Source organism: Nothoprocta perdicaria, unplaced genomic scaffold, assembly GCF_003342845.1.
Source record: "Nothoprocta perdicaria isolate Ctin4 unplaced genomic scaffold, notPer1 scaffold_289, whole genome shotgun sequence".
Lineage (NCBI taxonomy): Eukaryota > Metazoa > Chordata > Aves > Tinamiformes > Tinamidae > Nothoprocta > Nothoprocta perdicaria.
In genome coordinates, this window is record NW_020455520.1 from 391,733 (window position 1) to 398,318 (window position 6,586).

Below are 6,586 nucleotides of genomic sequence, written 5' to 3' on the forward strand. Positions count from 1 at the left end.
CTGTTAGGGTGACAGAGCAGTGGAACAGGCTGCCCAGGGAGGTTGTGGAGTCTCCTTCTCTGGAGGTCTTCAAAACCTTCCTGGATGCCGCCCTGTGCCACATGCTCTAGGTGTGCCTGCTTGAGCAGGAAGGTTGGACTAGATGATCTCTAGAGGTCCCTTCCAACCTTGAATATTCTCTGATTCTGTGACTTCTTGAGATAGAAGCAAAAATTATCTGTAGCTCAAAAACTGTGGCTAAAATGCAAGTTACTCAGGAAGCAAAATTCTGCAGAATTTGCACATTGTAATCTTCAGCTTTGCCATCTGCTGAATCAGAAGCATTATGGCTTAATTCAAGAATTTGCTTCAGGAATGATGGTATGARACTGTGTTCAAGTTATGTATGTAGGGATCTCCCGCACCCTGGGCCCTGCAGAAGTGCTTTCTTGCCTCTTGCCTGGCCTTCTGAAGCGTGTGGTTGACATGCAGGTGCACACGTGGCCACGGCAGCACGCACACAGACGGCCGCCTCCAACCCAGCAGCGGCAGCTGAGGTCCTGCCGCCGGCTCGCTCCGGATGTCCTCAGTGTCAGAGCGGGCTCCGCACTTCAGCCCGCCCGGACTGCAACGTACGGAAGTGCCCAGGCTCAACATCCAGAGAACTAGTACTGTCAGCATACATATAGATATATAGATATAGATATATAGATATGAACAGCCCACACGGTATCCTCTAGCGGTCCAACACAAAACGCCTGACAGCGAGCTTAAGAAGGGAGACCCGCAGGGGTAACGTTCTCCAAACCCCAACTCCAGCTCCCAAAGCTAGCGGACAGGGAAGGCAACCTGCAACGGGCACAGCCTCTTGCAAGGCCATACTGCTCTCGCGCTGGGCACTACAGACATGACAGCTCAGAAAAGGGGGYTCTTCCTGCACAGTGGGTTAAGTTATACCTACTTAAGAGAGTTTTAAACTAACATTTTAAAAATCAAGGCTTGAAAAAATGTATGTCACATTCACAAATKCAGAGAGTGGGTTCTCAGCTTCCACAAAAAGTGCTTCCATTTTCCCTGTGAAGAGATGTTTTACACGTTACAATTAAACAGTTAAATACCTGAAAGCAAACTGTATTACAAAATGACATTTTCCAAGTTGGAGCTGGCCTTGCCTGGGTGTTTATCCCGTCGTGTGTCTCCCCTCCAGTCCCGTTCTGCTTTGTGCCATGTCACGCTCAGGCTCACGGTCCTTCCCTGCCCTTCAGGGCTCTCCCCATCTCCCACCAGCTCTTCCTGGACAACATGCTCTCCTACYCATTGCACTGAAATGTCTCTCACTGCTCTCTTCCTTGTCCCAGCGTTAACTTCTCACAAACACAACTTTGTGAAGAAAAGAAATGAGAACTCGACCACTACCTAATAGACCGAGGATAAAAAGAAAACTTAARCTCTGTTGGACTCTATGCCTAAGCAGCTACACCAGCTTAATTTTCTGAAACACTGGAGTTACTTAAAACATATAAAATCAACTAACCTGTTATTAACAATACAAATGAAGAAACGTGCTCCTGAATCCTAAAGATCAGGAGACAGCAAAATCCCATCAGCATTTTGGAAAACCGCTGCATCTCTAATTTTCATTCCCACAGTACCTAAATAATTCACCATTAGCAAGGTTAGCAGCAATGCTAGGTCTGAACAACCCTGCACAGCCCTTCAAAACGGGAAAGGCTCTCCATGGCTCTTTCCTGTTATTGTTAAAAACAGAAAGCTTCCTTGCCAGGCAAGCCCTTTCCTTCATACACCACTCGGAAATGAGAATAAAGAGACTTCACCCTGTCTGGCTGCGTGCAGCCGATGCCCATTCCAATGAAAAGCTACCGATCCCGCAGCGCACACGTTTTGGGCAGTGCCTCAGCACCACCCTCCGCGCGAGGGACGTACCCGCGCGCGGCGGCCGCCRCGTCCGTCCCGGCGCCGCTGAGCCGGGCCTGGCGGCGCCGATAGAGCCCGGAGGCCGCCAGCGCCTGCGGCCTCGGCCCGGCCATGGCACCAAGGGCCCTGCCGGGGAACGCACAGGGACGACYGCAGAGAACGGAGGCCACAGTGACACTTCTGTGAGTCACCTTCCTCTGGGGAGTTCCCTTCGCAGCTCACGGAGCTGCTGCGGGATGGACAGCACTGCCAAGCTGACATTCTTCCATRGCATTAAGGACTGGATCCTGTATCCCACCAGCGGTCACCTATTGAAGCAGGCACTGGAGTCTGCATCAGCAGTTTATTCTGTGTTGGACTTGCATCATGTATCTTCATAAATTCCATCACCCAGGAGCTGACATTAAAARAGAAAAAAATCCTTGTCTTCACACCCACTTAAATCAGTAAGTCTCTTTGATCAAAGCAAGAGAGAAACACAGAAAAACAGAAAAACAGACTAGATCTTGACAACAAACACACTAGTTTACTGCAGATCGGTACCTGATCCCGGCAGCTCCAAGCTGGTTCCCTGCATTAAGGACATTGCAAACAACAGAATTATTCCTTCCATGTGGATAAAGCAGGCTCCAAGGAACAAAAGCGCATAGACTGCTGCTCCCCAGACCACTGCGTCCTGCAGAAGTSGCCCGCTGTGGAGGCTGGGAAGCGAGAACACCAACGCGCTCGGCATTCCAGCCTCCAGAGCTTTCCTGCTGGGAACACAACAGGGTTTCAAACAGCAGCTCCCCTTCCTGCTACTGCCCCTTGCCACCCACCCCTGCGAGAGAAAGGGCATCACGTCACACAAATGACTCGGGGTGGAGGAACAAAAAACAAAAAATTGAGAATACAGAAGTCGATTTTTAAGAGAACAAAGAGAAAGGAATGGAGGGAGGGTGATGAACAGCTGAATCAGTATCATCTGATCAGTACTGCCCATGAAAACCAACTCAAGAGTCATTATAAATCAATTATTTTATAGTAAATTACAGAGGCATGTGTATTTTTTTTTTTAAGCAGAGTAGTGAAATACTAAATATTCCACAACTACGGAGGAGAAAAAAGYGAGATCAGTAAACGCGATGATTTCACAACTATCAGGTGAGTATTAACGAGCAGAGATCCTTTCTGCCCTTTAAACAGAAACATGGCAGTTCGTGGGATCCAGCATAACAGGCACAAACAGAGAACCTCAGCGCTTCAAAAGCTTGSAATCTGTGACCACAATATCCACAATTCACCCTGTGTTTTGCTGGCGGTTCTGCCTGGATATTGAGAGCAACCTGAGAGCATCATTTCACCCCACATACAGGAATATGCATTTGCCCTTTATTCCTGTCCACTACGAGGAAAACAAGAACACAGCTGCACGCCAAAACAGGGGGGCTGCTGACCATTTGAACTTTAGATGCTTCAGCTCTGGCCTCCCTCAGTATCAACAAAACAGTTTAAAACAAATATTAGCATTTTACGCCTTTAATAGAAAGCAAAATATCAAATCACCAAGACATTAACCTTAAAAGGTCTACTTCTTAAGACCACTGAGGASCTTAAAATAAGCTAAAAGTTAGAGAATCTCAGAGAATAGCTTTGGATGGAAAAGTAACAAGACTGAAATCACCTTCTCTAACTCAGAYGTAGCTGCTCATAACTCAGGCAGATGAAACACGTTTGCTGCACGTAGCTTCTAGACTGCACCAACAACCTTTCTTCCTATTACTAACTTTTATGCTTCACCTTCCTCATCATCCTTTAAACCATTTATTTGCAAATACTTCATAAAACGGACCTCTCGCAGAGCAGCAGCTCCTCTCCAAAACTAAAAAACCTATCATCAGAAACTGGACTAATACTTCCACRGAAAAGATATTCTTATTTCTTACCTCAAGTGGATTGGGAACAATCAATACGCGTATCTGCAAAAGCAGCTGTTCTTCTTTTGTTGACTGCAGGAAGTACAGAGGCGGATCTAAACCCCAACTAGGCCAAGTCTAGTGATGACAAAGATCTCATACAAAAGCAATGTCCTGAAATGTGCACTTGGGGAACTTTTTTTCCTTATTATCTTTACAGTAACTTCTATAGGTAACATAAAACAAGACAGGCATTCTTTACCAATCAAAACCACGACAGTAAAGTCTGAAAAGTAATTATATTCAACTTTCTTTTACTTTCTAGTTAGGAGATGGGAGAACATTTTTTCTTTACTGGTAGTTCACAGTTTCTCTTTCTGAGGAATGAGTCCATCGCAACCAAAAAGGAAAACAGGACAAAACAGAGTAGGACAAAAAGCTAAAAATATGAAAACGGAAGGTTGGGGGAAAAAGCATCAATGCAAGTGTAGAAGTGATTATTTACTCATAACAAGGAAGTACTGCGTGGCACCAAAAATCACATAAACTATATTTCCCAGTTTTGCTAAGTGCAAAGAGAGTGCTCAGAAGTAAATTATTTTTAATGCATTACTTCTCTGGAGAGCATTCACTTCCAAATATAGTAAAGCAACATTAGGTTTAATAAAATATACGTAGGGGAATATTTCTCTAACTTCTTTCTCTTCTATTAATTACGGATAATATTTGGAACAGGTATGATCAAATAGATGATTTTTTAAAATGTTAATAGCATTCCTTTAAACTATAGACTATTGTTGAAAACTAGGGACTGTAATAGCTAATTTACAGTCAAGGCAAAGAGAAATAAAATAGCTCAGTCAAGGTATAGCAGTGAGAATTATTTGCAAATTCYAGTATATCTGCTTACCTCTTTCCCGGAAAGAAACACGGTCTTCACATTGCAACAGTGTAAACTCAGTGTGATACGTTTAGTATTTAGATTTCATTTGCCAAAGTCACCTCTCTTAACAATTTCACACTATGAATTAACAATTTTACACATCTTTCTTTGCATTTTCTGGAATTATGTTTCCCCTAATGCTAAATTTAAGTAAGTAAAACTACTGCAGCTATTTAAGTTTAGGAGATACTCTCTGTAATTGCAAGGGACAGGACACTTGAAAAGGATTTTCCATCTTAATTACTATTAGGAATTATGAGTAGGGATGCCTTAGTAGTGAGTCCTTTTGTGTTCTCATTTGACCAGAGAAGTGAAAAAGAACGACAYGTCAGTAGAGTACATTCCCCAATCTTCCTCCTCTTAATGCTGCAAAATCAGTCATTTCCCGTGTGAAGAATTTCAACCCTAGAGGCCCATATATGCACATACGGCCCATGCTCTTTTTGAAGCCCAGAACTCCTGATTCTTATATAATGCTGCCAAACATTACCCAATATTTGGTCACAATTCACTGCAGTGGCCTATATGAAGGTCTAAGGAAGGATGTTCTCCACAGTAAATTCTTTGTAATGACTTAAGACTCAGCCCTATCATGAAAACGATACTAAACATGGTGCTTGTCAAGCGGTATTAGTCTGGCGAGGGGCTGAGCAATGCCAGTGTTTCATAAAGAGTGAAAAACAGGCAGAGATTTTGCTTTGCTGGCAAACAGCTATCCTAAATGGATTACACTATTACTGAAGAAATAGCCAGTTGTGTTATAACTTTGATAAATCTTTTGTCTCTGATGGTCCCCAGGACAGAACGATTAGCAGCAGACACAAATCTAGAAAGGTCCATAGGTTTCTTTGATACCACAGGTATCAAAGCTCTTTACTCAGCACAGGGCTCCCCCTTCAGAGGCAGGTTTCTGAGGAAGCACAGGAAAGGGGAAGACGAGGATTAAAGGGGGACACAAGGATTACTGCCCTCAATAACCTCCCGCTCTTGGTAGCCAAGTGACTTCACTCAGGATAAAATACTTCATGCTAAACAACACTACACACTGCAGCTATAGGAACAGGACTCTCTGGGTTCATGGAGGAAAGAACTGCCCCCTCACCTCCAGCTGCCTGTGCCCACGGAGGGCTGTGCTGGTTCCCAGCGGCTCTGACCAGTTACAACAGTTATAACAGTGTAGTTATAAGGAAAGTGGTGCACTGTGGTAAGCAAACACCTACCTCCTCATCCTCACAGCTGGCRTGATGAATTGTCATCGGAGACAGCAGAAATCACCCACCCAAGCACGTATACATCACATRCACGTACAGCATAGGTACATACATACCTACAGCATAGGTAGGCAGGTAACAATTATCTGGCACACTATCGTGCCTAACACCCCACAAAACGCATTGAACACTGCAGGACAGTAAGAGGCGGCATCATCCAAGTCTTGAGACTTTATACAGAAAAAAAAAAATGTTTATAAAGCTCTCTGAATCTGTGTTACTACTCACGAAGAAAAATGTTTTACGGTATATTTTAAGGATAAAGATAGTGGYGTCCAGGAGGAAGAGCAGCCTAGGAAAGGCATCCTATTAATTTTCCTATTACTTTGTCACCATTTTCTTCAGGGTGTTTTATACAAACAAGCTGACTCGCACAAGCGGCTTCAAAACGGCCGTGTTGTTTCTACACCGAGCAACAAGCGCCAGAGACCAAGGTTGAGGCCCTCAGAAGAGGCCGGCGAACCCCCTCCTCCCGGCCGCGTTTTCCCTTCGCGTCGCGGAGGCGGCTCTGCGGAGCGCCCCGCGGCAGCGCAGCGGCAGAGGCCGGGCCCGAGGCCGGGCCC

At 44.9% G+C, this 6,586-nt stretch overlaps 1 protein-coding gene across 2 annotated transcripts in view; it reads right to left on the reverse strand.

Annotated features, from left to right (window-relative positions):
- The window catches only part of LIMS2 (LIM zinc finger domain containing 2), a 29,001-nt gene that overhangs the window by 21,982 nt on the left and 433 nt on the right, over positions 1-6,586 (reverse strand). The gene's annotated exons all lie outside the window — the stretch shown is intronic.